The 19,071-nt window shown below is 39.4% G+C and overlaps 1 long non-coding RNA gene across 1 annotated transcript in view; it reads left to right on the forward strand.

Moving 5' to 3' along the window:
- The first annotated feature begins 356 nt into the window (after positions 1 to 356).
- Positions 357 to 19,071, forward strand: part of LOC142404836 (uncharacterized) — a 121,616-nt gene continuing 102,901 nt past the window's right edge. The window contains exon 1 of the long non-coding RNA XR_012773963.1: positions 357 to 732. This is a non-coding gene — a long non-coding RNA (uncharacterized LOC142404836). The remainder of the gene's footprint in view (positions 733 to 19,071) is intronic.

The following is a 19,071-nucleotide window of genomic DNA, read 5'->3' on the forward strand; positions in this document are numbered from 1 at the left end:
TTCAAATCCCTCAAGTTAGAGTATTCAAGCGTTTGCAGTCCCAGGGTCCTGTTGGCAGCTAGTAATCACCGTGTGCAGGGCTCCTACTGTCATCAAAATCACTGCTCAGCCTGGCACTGACACTGGGACTCACACTGGCGTATATTATTTGTGCCTGGTTTGCCGTAATCTTTGCAGAGCTCTTAGCTATTTTGCTCCTCTACAACTGATGCCTCAGGTACTGGTGCATACTGGGGCACTTCCAGCTGCACTGGAGTGGGGGATCTCACTGGACACGAAAAAGGCCAGGCTTTGGTGCAGCCCTTGCCACGGACGTGCTGCAGAGCCCTGTGCCTCCTCCCTAGGGCCCTCCTGCACCAGGAGCAGCTGGTGAGCAGATCACGGATGAGAGCAATCAGCATAACATATGAGGTTACAGAGCAGGAGAGTATCTGCTTTGCTGCACCGCAAATGCTAAATGCCAGGATGACTTTTGTGGGGAGGAGGGAGGATATACTTAAGGTGGTGCTAGCTGTGGAGGTCTCCAGCACACCACCTACGATTTGACATAGACTTTCCTTGCACAAAATTCTTTAGTCAGAGCTGCTCGTCACCACTGAAAATTAAACCCTGAGCAGAGCTACATGTGCAAGCCTCTCCCTTGTCATGAACGTTAACTCTTCTGGATCTTCCTAGCAAAACTACATGGAGATAGAACACCAGCTATGTTACAATAAGTATTTTACCAAAGAGGTGAATTTCTATTTTAAGACGCTTATGTACAAACTCGCCCTCTGTAGAATAAGACATATTATTGCTGCAGTACACTGATTTGCCCACCGCTTATATAAGGCCCTGGTATTTGTAATGAGTGCCTTGTAACCCTTGGCGTGTTTACCCTCAGAACATCCCCACGAAGTAATGAATGCTGTCATACTTATGTTAACAGTGGGTGATATGAGGCTTAGAGAGTCAAAATGGGGTACCAAAGTTGGTCTTCTGGTAGCTTGCTGCTGCCAAAAGATCATCTCCCCCCTTCCCTTGGGCTGGCACTGGCATTCATCTCACACTCTGATGAGTGCAGGTGGTTCTGCTCTCTAAACTATAGATAGAAATTCTAAAGATAGAAACCTATTCTTCTTTCTTGCTGATTAATTTTCTGCCAATGTAGAGGGCTCAAAAAATAGCCAGGATGAGGGCAAGAGAGGTGGTGGCATCTTGAAGCAAAAAATATGCATGAAGTGGGGCTATTTCTATCACAAAAAGAGGTTGTTTACTTAATAAGAGATCATTATTTTCTGAAGTTGACCTTTTCTTAGTAATACTGCCACTTGTTGAAAAGCAAAAAGAAAGCATCCATGTTGTAAACCTTCACTTTAAGTGCCTTAACTCAGGTTGCAGCAGGGCACCAGTGGCTGAATAGACTGGATTTTAGACTGAACTTAGGTCCTCGAGGGTGAGTATGGCACCATACCTACAGGATCATCCTCCATCCCTCTCCTAAGCTTTTGTTCTGTTGTCCTGAATTCCGTAAAAGGAGACTACAGGAAGAGAGAATTTTCTCAACTTGATTATAGTGCCATTAAATACACATGCTCACAAACATGCTCCGTTTCTTCTACAGTAATGACTCATCAAGCGTTACAGTACAAAATAGTTATGTATTGCATAGGGCTTCTATGGAAAGCAGGAAAGAATGTGATTGTGCAATTAAAATCTGTGTATTAAAACACTTAAGATGGAGAGCTAAGGTAAAATTACATATAAGACATTAATTTATCCATTTCCTGACTGTAATTCTTTGACCATCCAAGCAGATGATTGCATTAACACGTGGTGAGTGGGTTTTTCTCATGTAAAATAGCAAGTTGCAAGTTGTTCCTAATAATTTATTACTGTACCCTTAATCAGATATCATTTCATTCATTAACTTCAGTCTTGGCTTTCCCTAGGGTATGATTATTACTAAGTAGATCACATTTTAATCTAATCAAATGTTCTGTACACCAAAAAAATGGACATTTACAAATAATAAAAGTTATGGGTTTGAGTCAAGTTTAAAGCTACTTATCCGAAGTTTCACATTTGGGTGAGATATTTGTATTTTGGGAAGGAGAGAGTGTGGTTTGAGTCCAGCTGTTTGGAAATAAACGCCCTCAGATGTTGTCTTTAGTAACTAATAATCAGATATTTCTGCTATAAGACAGGGTTCTTTCTTACCAAAAGAAAAATGTTGTCTGAAGTAGAATTTTTCTTAGCAATATTGCCGTTTGTTAAAAAGCAGAATAAAAATATTTAAGTGATTTTAAATGAATCTCACGTTTACCTAAAGAAAAACTTCAGCTCAACCATCTGCAGGAAAAGGCCATTATAATTCAAGTTTCTATAAACATGCTGTGATGACAGGATTTTTAATACTGCACCTGAAGGAAAAAGATAGTGTACAAATGTAATGCACCTGCTGGCTTGGGTGTTTATATGATCAACTAAGCAGGAGCTCTTAATACTTCCCAGCAGATCTCTGCCAGTGGGCCTGCTATAAATCCCTCCACAGCCAGACAAGTTGGCCTTTATTTTTTCATATAGCTCTGGGCATCTCACATGACATTCCCAAATAAGGAATTGTACTACAAGCCTGCTCTGATTGCTAGTAATGACTTAACTGCAGAGGAATTATAACAGTATGAATAACAGTGGTTTGCACTGTGAATGCCTAAGCTACTCCAAAAATGCCAGAGCAACCAATATAATGTGCTTCTCACTCATGACTTTGAAATGGAAGAGAAAGTCAGGGCACTTTACAACTGCTGCTAATCTGTAAACACTGATTGTTCATTCAACAGCAGGAAGCAAAAACAAATGGAAAGCAAATAATAGTATTAGCTGTTACTGGGTATTATGGAAGCAAAATTATGCAAACCATTAAATTAAAAATATAAGAAGGGAAATAAAATTCTCCCTTGTTTAAAAAGGGTAATTTGAATGAACATTTTGTCAGCAAAAAGTTTCTCTGTGTGTGCATGTCTTATTAGACAGTGTTAGATTTCTGACTCTTAGCTAGAAATAAACCAACATTGTTTGTATATGAATTAGACTGCACACTCCCTGGGGACAGAATCTTCTTAATTGTTTTGCCTTACAGCTTGTTTAAACCGGCCTGTAAGTTTGGGCTGTACTTGTAAACTGTTGGTAGAGAGAGCGGGTGCAGAACATCTACCTAATAGGTATCTACTAAAGCACACCAATAGAAAGACTATAGGTTTGGAATATTTCAAAAGGCAACAATCAGATTAAAAACATTTGATTTAACACATAGGTATCTTCAGCAAGTCTATCGGATTACATATTGAGCCGGGGGGTGCCTGCAAATGGGCACTGACTCTCCGTGCTTGTTAATGGAAAAAGCTGCAAATTGCTAATGTACGTACAGGGGACATGCGAGGAGGGGAAAGTAAGACCAAAAAGCAAGTTGCAAATCAAGCACAGGGAAGTAAGGAAAGCCTGGGCTTAAGCTCAGCAATTCACAACCAATTTCAGCCACTCTCCAGGCATGATTTAAGCAAATTCTTTGGAAGGATTTCACCTTGCAATTGCTACTGTGCTACTAATGAGTAAAGCAGTTTTCCTAGGCGTGGCTGGTGCTGCCTGGCAGCACTGGGGGAATGAGAGCCCGGTGCCTAGAAAGGCTGTTTAATAATATGGACTTGAGGGGAGAGTGGGGTTGTCGGAAAGACTCTGTAGGAGTCTAAGGGAGTTCAGAGCTTCTTGTAGCAGTGCTTGCTCTGAGCCCCCTGCTGGGTGGGAATTGTGATGGGCTTTGCCAGGCTCTGCCTCAAAAACGGACCCCTGAAAGATGAACTTGAGCTTTTTGGCAGGGGACCCTGTGCAGGAACCTGCAGGGTGCTGCGGATGTCTCTGTGCAGCACAGTGCAGGGGTGCATCACCCGAGCGAGGGAGCCGGTGCGCTTGGATGGGCAACACAGGGCCCGAGAAGCAACAAGTCTGTCACGGCAAGGCTAGTGCCTCCGCTGGAAAGCTTCAGTGCTCCTTCTTCTGTGGGTAGCTTGCGCTGGTGCGGCACTCTGAATAGCCCTGAGGGTGCCTACCATGCCACCATGGAGCACCCTTCAGGGCCCACCCTTGCCACAGACAGCTTTGGTATTTAGAGCTACAGTGAGAGGCCGAAAGAATTCCTCCTTCCACGCTATAAACGCCTGCATTCCTTCCTTTGGGCAAAGCAGGCTGCATTTCTCCTTGTCTGAATTCTCTGACTTAGTTGTGCAATTCGCCAAAACGTCTGCCTCCCTAGAAAAGAGCAGTTACCACTAATTGTTTTGCCTCAGAATCACTCTTTTGAGTTGTCAACCAAAGCTGCCTTCTGGCAGCTGCCCAGGTTGCCATAGTTCTAGACAAAATGAAAATGTTATTCGGCGAGGCATCTGCATCAAAGGGAGAAACGATGGAAATATCAGTCAGCAAAACCTGTGATGTTCTGCCTAGGAGGAGCTGCGTCTCAGTATTTTGCACCATTGCAAGAATGGTGCTTGCAAAGAGGATGAAACTATGAGAGCTGGCCATGGATTCATAATTCCATATAAGGAAAAATTCCATTTTTCAGATTTCGATTTCCTCAAGATAAAGGGTGCCTTGGGCTAGAATCTCTGTTTTCTCATCTACTTGGCTACCTGAGCAGAAACATAAGGGAAGAAAGATCAATGCTTCATAATTTACACATTAGCTTTTAAAAAATTATTTCTTTTGAGATCTTATCAAATCCACTAAAACAAAGTTTACTGTTATGAAGAAAAAAAAAAGCTTGCAAATCTGGGACACTGTCTTCTCTGGGATATCGGTGTGCCCTGGTGCTCAGTACTCGTTTGGACTGTAACAGCAGGAAAATGCCCTGATAGACAGATGTGCTGGCTTATCTTCTGATCTTGAATAGGAAAGGATTCCTTTATCCTTCAGGGCAGTTTGTCTGAGTTAACAGAAACATGCACTCTTGCTCTCTCTTTGGTTTAAGAAGAGATGGCCTTTTTCTGCCGCCCCTGTGTTTTTGAAGCAATAGTGAGGCGCTACACACAAGGCAGTTGTGAACTAAGAAGGGAAAGTTGAGAGACAGAATTTAGGAAATGGAATAACTGCAAAAAAAAAGGTGGCTAAAATTACAGTTCTGCATGGGGAGAAAGCTCTTTTGGCATTGTCTATGAGGCCTCAAACAGCCTATGGCAAATGGAGATGATATTGCGAATCTTTCTGTGTAACTTCCAGACCTGCACCATGAGAAAAATCTAGCTCACTGATGACAGATTGGTGTCTCACAAATGTGAAGGGAGATTCTGTTTCATGTATGTGTAGCTTTTTTAAGGTATATGTTTACATATATATATATTTAAAAAAAAAAGCAAAACTTGATTTTACTGTAGGACCCCTCTAAATTGACTTTTGCCCATTTAAGTATATCAGGGCCTATTTAATTGAAAATTTGTTTTGATAGCAATGTTCAAATACAAATATCTCTTTGCCCTTGATACAGTGTACGTGTCATTAAACCAGTAACTTTGTGTAAGAAGTTAGTAATAAAGTTCTCTAATGTATGGACCCTCCCAATATATCAGCTTGGGCCTTGACTTCAGAAATTGCTGCTGCCTGGGACTTAGGCTTTTTAAAAATTCCCAATTAATTGCTAAGAATTTTTAAAAAGGTTTGCCTTGATATGGTAGGATATTTAGTAATTTGATAATTTTTCCTGTAAGTAAAGAAAACAACTGAAAAAAAATGGCTGAAATGATGGAAATATTTTCCACATTAAAAAGTCATTTAGAAAGGGGAAGCAGAGGTTGAATTTAAATTAAAAAATCATTTTTTTAACCACAGAGGAAGATCAGCTGATGCTCCTATTTTCCTCCATGGTGATCTAGTTTCTAATGGCTCACATGCAAAGCATTTTTCCAAGTATTTTTACTCTTAGAAAAAATGCTGAGTGATGTAGTGTAGGTTGACTTTTGATACAACTGGTCATAATCAGAAGAGAGAAGGACAAGCTGACCTCGCCTCTGACTCCTATCCAGGATTCTCCTACAGCGTATACATGGCCACATTTCTGAGTTTTTTGCAAGGCAGACTCGGTGGTTTTAGTCACCTGCTTAACGCTTTGGATTAAGGGATTCTAGGCACATGTGATAAAGTCACAAACAATGGTTAATTTGCAGGGGCACGGGAAAGAGAAGTGAGAGCTCCTGGTGAAGTCAAGGAACGGGAAGCAGTCCTTTTACTTACCAAGACAGGAGGTTGTGTCCTACTGTGTAGCAGAGCAGGGTGTGTCCGTGGCATGCCCCGTGGCAGGGACATTGCTTAAATGGCAGCGCTGAGTGACCCTACTAAAACCCTGAGCATGGCTCCAGGCTTCCTGCTAACTTGGATGGATCTAACTTTGCGGTGAGCTCAGATCGCTCAAGGTCTCAGCCAGGTGGGTTGTGAATATCTTCAACGTTGGAAAACCCTGCATATCTCTGGGCAACCTGTTCCAGTGTTTAATCAACCTTGTTGACTTCAACCAGTGTCTAGGTCTGTATTTGTAGGACAAAAAGAAAACATGAAGGGGGGGGGGGGGTGTATAGTTTGTACATTTGCTTTTTTAAAAAAATTCAGGTTTCGTACTTACTATTTTGATGGCTTCTTGATTTTTACATCTTAGTTATGCCATCTCCCAAACATGAAGGAATTAATAATTGACCTTGGGCCTCACAAATATATTTTACTACAGCTTCAGCCCTGGACTGGACTCTCTTTTCTGCTGGGGCCTATCATTTGAATCATGTGGAGATATCTCAGAATTTTTGACTAGGCAGCAGACCGTATACTGAACGTGGTGATGTGTAGTTGAATGTTTGCATGAATAGGTAAGCCTTCTAACATGCAGTTCCTAGGGTCCAAGACAGCTCCATTGTGACTTTGCCGGCTATCAAGATAATGTAATATAAATACTTCTGATCATATTCAGTTATATAAAAAACTGAATTAAAAAAAAAATTATACTATCCTGTCAGTTTCTTTTTGTGCATCACTCTCACTAACGTGATAAGTATTTCTCTCTCTGGAATTTTACTGGTTGTTTTCTTTTAACAATAGCAATTGTGTGGAGTGCAGTCACAGATAATTTGCATTTGAGTTTTTCAATGTGCATTCTTCGGAGTCCCAGGGCAATAGTGGGATGCAAAGTCTTGTTAGACTATTGGCTTTATTATCCAGCCCATGATTCACAGGGAAATGTTGTAATGACCTCTTGCACCAGCAACTAATTCTTTTAAAAGATGAAAGTTATTTCTTCTCCTGGCACAGATATCAGAATCTGCCTTCAAAGAATGATGTGGCATTAATAGTACAAGCTGCCCAACACTTCTAAAGGAGAAAAAAATGGCAAGACCATTTTTTTTCAAGTGTATACACAAGCCAGCTGTATTTTTTTTTATCCTGTGCTTCAGAGGCAGAACTGTTTCCTCCTGCTAATCAGACACAGCACATGTTAGCAATAAGTGAATCATATTTAAGATGGAGAAGAGAAGAAAAACAACTCTGACCAGAAGATCGACCCAAATCCCAACTCAAAATTAACCTATAAAACTTGGATTAATTCAGACAAACTTTCACAACTATGCTGGCTGCTCTTAGTACAAAAGTGCACAGGTTCTTATTCCAATCCAGAGTGCGTACCCTAAATGAACAGCTAGATAAAGAGGTCCAGTTTTTGCTGCCATGAGCATTTGCGTCATTGATTCTTTTCAGGACTATGCTACTGTGTTTTCTTGTCCTGGCTGCTTTTGATAAGTACCTGCTCCAGACTATCACTTTCCTTGTGTTTGACCTTTTGCTAATTTCTGGTCAAAATTAACTGATGATCTACTAAAGCTCATTGGGTGATGTAGTTCTTTAGCTTAAATGAGTCTTCTACTTCCCTGGCATTTTTACTTCCTCAGGGTAGACAGCAACCATTTCATTTTAGTAGGCCTAGTGAATCACTCTCTTCTACAGATTTCCTGATTATAATGCTAGTTGTCTGAGTGGTTTACAGACGTGTTTTGGTTTGGATTAATTTACTCGTGGTTCAGGAGTCTTGTATCTCCAGTGAAGAGCTTACCAGTGTTTTGTACTTTCCTATTTCTGTGGAAAATGTAGCCTATGTCACATTTGTCCTTTCACAGTGATACATCACTGCTGGATTCACCATTCTGTAGGGCAATTGTACCTTCCTCGGTCTATTTTGATTCATGAGCATGGATTTGTAGAAAATATTCTTATCAAATGCTAAGTGAATGACCTTTGATTTCATATTCTATTTCATTTCACTTACTTCAGTCACCAAGTTTCTCCAGACCTTTTTGCATGATGTTTCAATCCCTTTCAATTTGCCAATGAATAAGAGTTTCATCCATACCACTTATCCAGTATATTGTTGCATTTTTGTGCCACCACCTTTAATTAAATATTTAGCACCCATGTTTGTGGAGTTTCACTCATAACTTACCTCCACATCAATAGTTTCCCTGTCAGCGAACCCTATTCTTGTTTTCCCCTTAGCCAGTTCTTAACCTGCTTTACAATTTCCTTCTTTTAATAAATGGTAGGGATAAGAAATACATTTTGTGCATGTTAGACCAGATCAAATGGGCTGAGCATATTCTGGATTAAAACAACTCCTTTGCTGGTAAAACCGCTATCTTAATAGAAAAGAAGATGTTTATCTAAGATCTGTTCAGTGAACGCATGTTGCATTTTCTCTGTTTTTCCTCTTTATGTCTGTTTCTAATTACCTCCTCTAAAACTTGTTCATAGCTCTTGCATATTACTGAATGCAGTTTAATGGGTATCTCATCTCCTTTTTATGTACAGGTATTATAGGTCCTTGCTATTCTTCAGCTACCTTATTTTGACATCTTTTAAAGCAAAAAAACCCCTCTCAAACTGTTCTTACAGGACCTGTGATTTGAAATATAAAATCTGTCAGCACTTTAGGAAAGAAAAGACCCAACTCTTCTGATTTTAATGTATTGGGTGTAAAGTTTTGGCAGTGTGCTTCTATATTACATGTAACGACTCCTCGTCTCGTTAGGTACTTATCCTCCATTCTACATTCAAAATTACTTTCTTGAAAATGGAGGCAGAATATTAATCTAGCCTTAGAATTTGAGTGGATTAATTTTTATCTTAAATTCACCCCTTCTACTACATGATAAACTATCTTCTATTCTTTTACATTTTTTTCCCCAGCATATGCCTACTGAACCTTTTGTTATTTCTACTAATTTGCTTCATAAGTTGTGACTTCACTTCTAGCCATGCTTGTGTCGTTCCCATGCTTGATGACCAATAACATGAAGCTCTCCCTAGTGATTAGTCCCTTTGCCACTATTTGTAACTATATCCTTATTTCTTCTATCTTAATCCTTTTCTTTTTTTGGAGGTAAGTATGTTTGTTCCTGTATTATGTTCATATGAGGATGTGGCAACATCACTGATCCCCTACCTCAGGGCGTACTTGGTTAAATTCCAATTTAAATGTTTGAGTTTTCAGTCCAGGTGAATTCTGTGACTTTCTAGATTTGCCTTTTTGAAATCATAAGCTTGATTTGCAGATCTCTTATGTTATAAACTTGTGGTAGCTCTATTCAGGACCCTTTTTATGATCAGTTTTTCTCTAAGGTCCATGCTACCTTTCAAAATTGTGTCTAAACCAGCATTATCTTAGCCTAAAACATTGTTGCCTTAGTGAATGTCCAAAGATAACTTTCTATTACTCTCAAGTGCTTCTGAGCATTTTATTACTTACATTCGCTCTCCATTCTGCATAGAGGAAGCTAATGTCTTTTAATAACAGAAATGTAATGATTGTATCTGAAGTTCTTTATTCATACCCATCTCTAATTTTGGGGGAAGTTTGTAACAGACCCTTACCTATACTGTCTTAGATGTCTAACACATTTCTGACGTAGCATAAGGGATCCATACTTTTCTGATTCCTTGTTCCCAGAATTGCTTAGTGTGGCAAAATAACATTGCTAAAACCATTCTGTATCTGAAGACTTAATTAGCTGCTCATAAGGGGAGAGGTAAGGAAAAGTGATAATCTTTCATCATAAATCATGTATTCTTTACCTGTAATAAATGACAGACCTTTTCTTTACGATACCTCCATTATTTCTTCTAGTGTGATGCTTAAAAGTACATATTCCAACACAGGCTTTACCAGTTCAGAATAAAATGGAAGGATTACTGTATAAGGCTAATTGGCTTCCTGTTTTCATATCCGAGGGGATATGTTTGTTTGTTTGTTTGTTTTGGGTTTTTTTGTTTTGTTTTGTTTTGTCAGGTAATCTGCTCTCATCACAGGGCATTTTCAGCAAAGTTGCTTCCTGACCAGTTTCCCCATCCTGTTTTGTGCACTTGCTTATCCTTGCCCAAACACAAAACCCTTTGCTTGTCACTTGAAGGAATTTTTGCACTGTATCTTGAAGGTTTTGGTTTTTTTCTTCAGACGGCTTTCTGCAGTTTGCATAATCCTTCTAGTGTTACTTGTATCTTTTTTACACTTTAAGTCCTTGCCAGCATGGTCCTGTTTCCAAACTGACTAAGGACACTGTCCTTCCTTGTTCGGGTCACTATAGAAAACTTGTAACAGTACCAAATCCAAAACAGTTCCCTGCCCCCCCCCTCTTCCATTTAGAAAACAAATCACTGATAACTCCTTTAAGTGATTTTTATATACACACACACACACACAATTTTGAACCTGCCACACAGCCCTCCTTCCTAATAAGAATGTGACTCAGGTCACTGTCACGTCTTACTAACGTCAAGATACAAAGTTTACTTCTCTCTTAGTCCCAAGACTTGTTACCCATTCTGAGAGGGAAATTAGATGGGGTTGATACGGTTTGTTCTGTACCGATCCAAGGAGCACCCGCAGAGAGGTCACTAATGAATGTGGGAGCCAGGAGAACTTCAGATGAGGCCATCAGTCCTCTGCTAATTTAACACAGGCTAATTTATAGCCTTTCTGCTGTGATGGAGTACTAAAATTGCATGCTTTTAAAGTTAATGGCAAAGCAAAACAGTTTACCCTTTAGTACTCAGTTCTGATGCAAGTGAAGAAAATCTTAAAAAGACAACATTTGCATTCTGTTTTTGAAAAATAAATTAATATTTCATGACCTTCCTTCTCTTTGGACTTGAATTTAGCCTGTCGGTGTCCTTAGGAGAACAAAGCAGTATAGTATGAGGCCGAGCATTCACCTTCCTAAGGAACCTCAGCAAATCCATGAAAGGGAAAAACTCAAGATCTTTACATTTACAGAAGTGATGGGTTTGTCTTTGGTTAGGATCAAAGGCCTGCACTGTAAGCAGTCAGTAAATGGCAAACACATCTTTGTGCATTGCTCTGTAACTGCAAATCTGGCACTTCCAATGCTTTGTAGCAGCACTCGTCGAAATAGTGCTAATGAGAGAATTAAATCCATGTGATTAGAAGCAAAGTATGAATGATGTAATAAAATGCTGGTGAGCATCTGATGATCTGAAGACGGGGTTGGGCTAGGGAAGGAAATAGTCACATCTTGTGCTCTGGATGTGAGACTTGCCACCATCTCGGGCTTCTCTACCTCTGCTTTTTTTGCTCTCACACATGCTCAGCACTGAGTTTTCTCTCTGGCTGCGAAACATTCACAGAGTTGAGGAATGGGGAAGACGTCCGGGTACTCTGCTTTAGTTAGAGTTGTGCCTCCTGCCTTCACGACCTTGTCACACCCTCTGCCCATGTATGCATATATGCTGACCGTGACCCAGCAGGTCTTTTCTCCTGATCCCAGCATGAACTGTCAATATTGAATGAGATAAAGTCCGATTTCAGGGCCGTTGTGCCCACTGCTGTCTTGATGTTGTTAAAGTTGCATTTTGCCTACTGGCTTTCTGTTGTTTTACGGAGAAAACTGACTTTCTGCAGTCACTTCTATCAGTAAGGTCTGTAACGTTGCATGCCATCCTATAGCCATTCTGCAATGACAGATATGACTGTTCATTTAACAAGCTGCTGGAGGATTCAGCAAGTTTGGGAAACTACACTAGAGAGAACCCAGATGAGCCAGAAAAGTCCTGAGGTCTTCCCCAGGACTTCCTTATGTTTCTGCAGAAAATGCCTTTTTTTTTTTTTTTTCTTTTCCAAGCTGAAAAAGTGAGGGGAAAGTTTGAGAAAATGTAGTGCAGGCCATTGCACTTAGCACTGTCATTTGACTTGGGCGAAAGTTCCTAATTACTAAGACACCATCACCTAAGAAGTTTCCTGTTAACAGAGCACACATGAATCTGCAGCAGAGCTCTGTCACAGGCTGCCTGTGTCATGGTTTGATCTGCTGTCGTAGAAGCTTGATACTTGCTAAGATTTTGGGCTTCCTAAACTGCTCACTGCATGTTGGGGGTAGCTATTTTCTGTGCTGCATATAACAAAAGAGAACTTGTTTACTTCATGCCTCTTCTCCAGATGTAACTTGCATACTGTGGTAGTTGTGCTTCTAGAAACAAGAAATTATCACTTAAACGTCTGAGTAAGTAATGGTATTAGGCATTCTCGCCCCAGGCTGTCCATTTACATGAATTACCAACTTATGAAAAACATTTTTCTGGATTTTTTTTCTCAAGACTGGTATTTTGGCCAAATCTGAATAATTTGTCTAATGTTATTTTGTGTTCTACTGAAGCAAAATTAAGTGAATACCATTAAATAATTGCTACAAAGTCAGAAAACTTTGTTTCATTTTAATTAGTGGCTGTTGCCTAACCAGGATGTAATTCCTGAGAGACTGATCCTTTTTCCCGTGCACAGTGGTTGTGAAAGAAAAGGAAAATGTACTGAGTGACAAATAGAGTTTGAAATAATTAAAAGACGATGGACAAAGCACCAATTCTAGGAAATATGGGCAGAGGCTGATTTTTTCATTACTCATTCTTTTTATTTTTAACTCAAATTAGGGACTAACTTTTTCTGTACAAAATCTAGTATTGTGGCCTGGGCTCTCCTGTTGTTGCAATATGGATAAATATGAAAGTACTAGTGAGATTTCTCAGTAAAAATACTTGGTATTCCAATGTTCCAGTTACAAAGTGTGAACATCAGTGACGGATGGTTTTCAGTTGGGTCACTGATTTTTATTTTTTTTTCTATTTTGCCACTGGATTCCTTTAAATTGTTGCCATTCAGATAAATTGAGTATTGCAAAACTATTTTCTATGAAATGAAGCTGAAATGAAGATGGAATGAAAATGAAATTGGACTCTAGATATTAATTACAGTGCTGGAATGCTGTTGCAGATCAGATTTCCTTAAAAAAGGAGCGTGGTTATAACTGCACGTATTACACACGCATAGACATTAGATCCAAAAAACAAGTATTCAGCGAGAGGCTTTTCTATTTTGCAGTAACCCATGCGTGATCCAGACTTTGTCACCTTTACTTCTGGTAACTGTTGTGCTCCCCAGCTCATAATGGCTCTATTAATTAGTGGAAGGAGTTCCTGCCCCTGCATTACAACTTGACACGAAGGGACCAGCGAAGCTTTAGTTAACTTTTCCTGCCACCTCGTGGACAACATTTTAAATAGCTTTTCCCACGCTATAGTCGTAAAAAGCCTGAGGAGGTATAGCGCTCACACCCATCAGGCGTTGACTTCCAGGGAATCAGTGAAAGTATCTTAGCCGCCCTGATAGCAACTTTTCAACATATACTGATAAGTAGGATGCCATAAGTTAAATTTCTTCCCCAGGAAGCTTCTCTCAAACCGTGGAGTTTAACACCAAAAAGTAAAATGAAATGTGAATTTTAATTCAAGTGAAAGTAAAATCCTTCAGCACAAAACTTTCAATTCCTAAATAGCAAATTGTCTAGCTGAGGTAGTGCTGCCTTTCAGTGACACTGGAACAAGAGAACAGTAACATAGGTCTTGAACTGCCTTTGTAATGAAAATCTTAAATGTGTGGATGCTAAGATTTTGAAACACACCGTGGGACATCCTTGTCCTAACATTAGGCATAGTTGTTTTTAATGGCTAAGTTTTATGGTAAATTGCCCTAAAGTAAACAGAGAATGCTGCGGAGGGGTAAATGGTGGTGTGGATTTAAGGCAGTCATTACAGACCCAGCCTTGCGGTTTGTGGCACTCGCATGCACTTACTTAGATGCAGAGATGCTTTCTGTTCTAAATCTGCCCACCATGTTTGAATGCTGGTTCCTGAAGCGGCATTCAAGAAGAATGTTTGTAGTACACTGCGAGTGGTAAAAAGCAACTTATTTTCCCTCCTAAGCATCCTGAGTGGCTGTAAACACTTCTGCTGACGCTATTTGCAACTGACATCATCAGAGATGCTCCGTGTTCTGAAGTCACAACAGTAAATAAATAAGCACTATACCACATGCATTCTGAATGTATTGATCTTGTTGTTTTGAATCTACTCTAATGAATTTATCTCCCCGGATTACTATATATATTTTATTTTAAAATTCAAAATTCCTTAGCATGATGGTTTAGTTTGATTGAATTCTCTTGTTGTGTATCTCTAGTGCTATTATATTGCAGAAAGACAATGTATTGGTTCATACCTGCCAAAGAGTTTTCATATTACCGGTATGTTGCCACTTAGTTTAAAAATCGTACTTTCTAGTACTTGCCTTCTACTAGCTAGTGAAATGGTAACAGTGGCTTTCAAATCATCTTCCAAAATATTTCCCTGGCATGGATATTCTTCATTTTCATTGGTTACGGCCTTGCTTTTTGTGAAAGATCTCAATTAACAGAAACTTTGAGGTGGAAGTGTCACCTTGAATTGTGTATATATGAGTACGCATTTTAGAATATTTTAGTATATGAGTATGTATTTCAGGATATTTTAGAATAAAATAGAACTAGAAATAGAAATAGTATAAGAGTTATTAGTCGTTAAGAAGGGATCACAGAATAGAAATTAGCATACTAGGGTGTGAGAATCATAGACAGAAATAGAAACTAGCATACGAGACTGTGAGAATTGTAGAATCTTCAAGGTAATAGATAATGCCTAAGTTAGATAAGAGGGTACAGGCACTGCATATTTTCCTAACAAGCATATGTTTGTCCTAAAAGAATGCGAAGCTGTAACCCTTCAAAGACCAATAACGGGAACATCCTCTTACCGGGAGAGCCGTAAAGGTAAAGGGACACCACAACAACCATGAAAACAACAGGAATCACAGTAACTAGGGGAAAGGTAAAGGCGGCAGGGGGAGATCGCGACCACCGACCCAACTGGGGGACGAAAGGACTCCCCCCCCCCCCCCCCCCGTGAGCATGCACAGTGAATTAAAGCATACTGTGACTTTAATTCGAAGCGGAGGAAATACGGACCAATGGAAGAAGAGGATGATTAGTTAGGCTGATGATTATGTATTAGATAGGCGTGGTGTGCTAACTTTTATGTATAAATACTAACAAAGAATTGCAATAGGTGTGCTCGATTTGTGGAAATTTTCCACCTTGCACCCTGCCCAGAATGAAGCAATGTCTCCTCTCTAAACATACTCCGTGTTTCGGGAGTTATTTTACAGCGAGGTAATAGAAGCATTCAAAGGAACCAATCTAATTGTGTCTTCCCTCCTGTATAACTCAGGCCATAACATCTCATCTTGTGATTCCTTTATCAAGCTTGTAATTTATATTTGAACTGTACTCTATCTCAGAACAATAGCCAGACATGAGTGTGTAGCTTTCCTTGGTCCTGTGTCCCAGTGACTGATTACCTTTACTTCAGAGTTACTGGTAGAGCAGTTAATACACTTTTAGGCCAACGTATCTACTGCTGACACGGAAATGGAATGGTAGAAACTGAGGTACATAGAAATGGTAGATTTACCTCCTAAAATTATTGCTCTCGGAGGAATTAAGTACTATGTCAACTCAGATTAAACGTGGTAAACAGTTCAATGCTAAAGAAAAGATAGAAATTACCTTTGTGATATTGCCAAAGCAAAATGTTACAACTCTTCTTCTCAAAGATTTTTAAAGAGCTAGAACAAAACCATGTCTCCTTTTGAATCGACCTAAAATTTTAATTTCTCTTTCAGTAAGCAGAGGAGGGAAATAACCTATTTTTCATCTATTCCTCTTTAGGGATGTGACTTCACATTTTTCCAGTTTCTGTAGCATGTAACAGTTGTACATGCAGAACAGCAGTCACCTGTATGATCAGACAACTGGGAGGTATTTTGCAGTTTCAGAAATACTACTTTAGGTAACATTTCACTTCTTATGCCTCACTGGATTGGTTAACAAGCTTTAGTGTCAAGGACTCTCTTAAAAGAGAGAGTTTGGCCCACAGTTTTATAGCTTATGTAATGAAAATACACTTGGTGAAACACATGTGAGGAGATGTGCTAAACAGAAACTGCCCTCTTTATAAAGCACTTCTAAGAGAAAAACAATTCGGAAACACAAAACGGAAATATCGAGTCTGATTTTCTCACCAGGAAACAGAGATGGGTAGTGCATAGCAAAAAAGGCATAGCAAAACTACTAGCTGTCACAAAATCAGAAAGGAGTCCGACTCAGCTGAAAACCAATCTCAGATCTTGATTTCTGGCCTGATGGTTCAGCATCAGAACCTTCCTATCTGTCATGAGAAAGCCCACATACAGTATTATAGCATGTACCTTGCCACAACATTCTTTAATGAGCTTTTCTTCTTCCTAAGGTTAGCATTTGTGTGAACCAAGCCTTGACTTAGTCAAGAGAAAAGGTCCTTTTCTGGCTTTGGTAGGGCTTTTAGCTCTCAAGTACACTGCTGAGAAGTCTTCAATTCTGTAATTCAAAATTTGAATTGTCGATTCAAAATCTATAATTCTCTCTACATGAATACACTGAGGTTAAAAGTTGTAATATCATTGTAAAGGACTAACACCAAATGAACCTGAGGATATAACAGTATGTTGGAATCAAGCATGTTCTTAGGAGCCCTTGTCAGACTGTAGAGTTATGGGACCGGAATTGCACCTGAGGGGCTGAGAGATAGCTTCAATTCTTTGCAGTTCTTTTTAATGGTGCTTTTTTTTCTCTGTAAGATATAATAACTGTATTTCTGTAAGAAATTGGTATTACATTGTGCCCGAGAGTTCTTTTTGTTTCACGTTCTGTTTATGTTAAGCCTTTTGTAGTACTAATACAGAAATAAATAGACCAGATACTTGAAACACTCTAGGTTACTGGACATTTTTGGGTGACCAAAAACTTGGGACAAGAAGGAATGAACTAAAGAATTCTCAGTTTGAGGGTCATTAAAATTTTTGTCAAATGAAAGTTTTCTCTTTGGTAAAAATAATTTTTTCTGGCTCCCTGCCAATCTGCAGAGACGTGATGTGAAAATGGCACGCACTACCTCTGTGCTTGGCTCTCTGTCTGAGTTTGTGTTCTGAATATCTGCAAACTTCATGCTTAAAACTGAAGTTATTGAGCTGCATTTAATGAATCTGGATTTGAAAAATTATTTCAGTTTCCACTGAGGCTGGCATCCTTATTCACTTCCATCTTCCAGAATTTAAGTTTTCTCACCTCAGATGAAATGTATTGTTTTGGTGGTTTACATCCCAAAAGCCTACAGGTGCAGCGCTCAAGTGTCGTGAGAGAGCACGTGCACTCTTTTAGCATGTGGCATAATGCCATAGTCTTTGTGGCATTATTCTGTCACTACATAAAATTTGTATTAGTCAGTAAAGAGGGAAATAGGGAAAATGTTATGCGTAGTTGAATATTTCAAATATTTTATCGGATAGGTTTAGAAGCCTTGTCTCTTAGCAAGAGCCACTTGAAATTAATGTTATGAGAAGCTAGATTTGCAGCTCTTCATTGATATTGAAAGCATAGAAACCAAGATGTATTTCTTTAAAAACACTCTGATATGTGAATTGAAAAAAGCACTTGATGTTCAAATGAGACAGCATTCCAGATTAGGGTTTACCTTGTGAATACTAGCTTACTATCTAGAGTTGCTTAAAGCTATTTAAAAAAAAAAATACTGCAGATTTCCATTTAAGTATATGAGTAATTTTGTCTACATGTGCTTCCTTCCTGTGTTTTGCAAATATATCTGTAATGTTCTCTGTGTGTCACTGGGAGGAAGGTATATGGAAATCTTTCCATAGTTCAGCAAACAGTATATTTGCATATTTCCTGTGCTTATAGGATATGTTGTATTGGTTACCAAAGCATATAGCTTTGTTTAGAAGAATTTCAAAGGAGTTTGTGTGTGGATTAGTGCTGTCAGTCAGTTACAAGGTATTTTTGCTAATATAGCTAAACCAGTGCAGTGTCAAAGGGGTACTTAATTATACCAGTCTAGAACTAGCGTATATCATTGTTGTTACTGCTTTCCTGTAGGCGACAAAGATGTACTGATAGAGAGATACGCTCATACGAGGATAACAACATTATAGGGTCTGTATTGCTTTAGTGTAGTTAAAATTGTATAAATCTGATGTAAGAATAAGCTTTAAGATATCTTGGCTGTCAAACCCCACTGCATGCAGGTGAAATACTCAAATCTCTTACATTCCTTAGTATACCTTTGCCTAAAGATCATCAGAAGAGTAGCTACAATGAAGCTGAACATTTCTTTCATGTAGAGGATCAATGGACAGGAAAGAGAAAAAGTATCTCGGCTGAAAGGAGGGTACAAGCTCAAACCATGCTACACCTTTCCTCCCTCTGTATCAGTAAGTGTGCAAGCTCCTCTTGAGGAGATGGCTTGAAAAGAGGCCCTATTGCTTTAGGAAGCTTTTAGGAAGTGCACGTATAGGTGCATAAAAACTCCTTGTTCAAAAGACTCCTCTGATACTTATAGAAGGAAGAGACCCATGAAAGCCAGAAAAAGTAAGTTAATTTCTAACATTCTTAACTTACTGGCTATATTTTACTGCTTCTTTTCTGGAAGTGATCCGGAGCAGGTGTTGACAAACTTAATTTATCTGGGCACCACCAAAGCTGTCGGGTACCTGCCGCAGCCCTGGGATCGGCTTAGTCTCAGCCT

Source organism: Mycteria americana, chromosome 1, assembly GCF_035582795.1.
Source record: "Mycteria americana isolate JAX WOST 10 ecotype Jacksonville Zoo and Gardens chromosome 1, USCA_MyAme_1.0, whole genome shotgun sequence".
In the NCBI taxonomy this organism is placed as follows: domain Eukaryota; kingdom Metazoa; phylum Chordata; class Aves; order Ciconiiformes; family Ciconiidae; genus Mycteria; species Mycteria americana.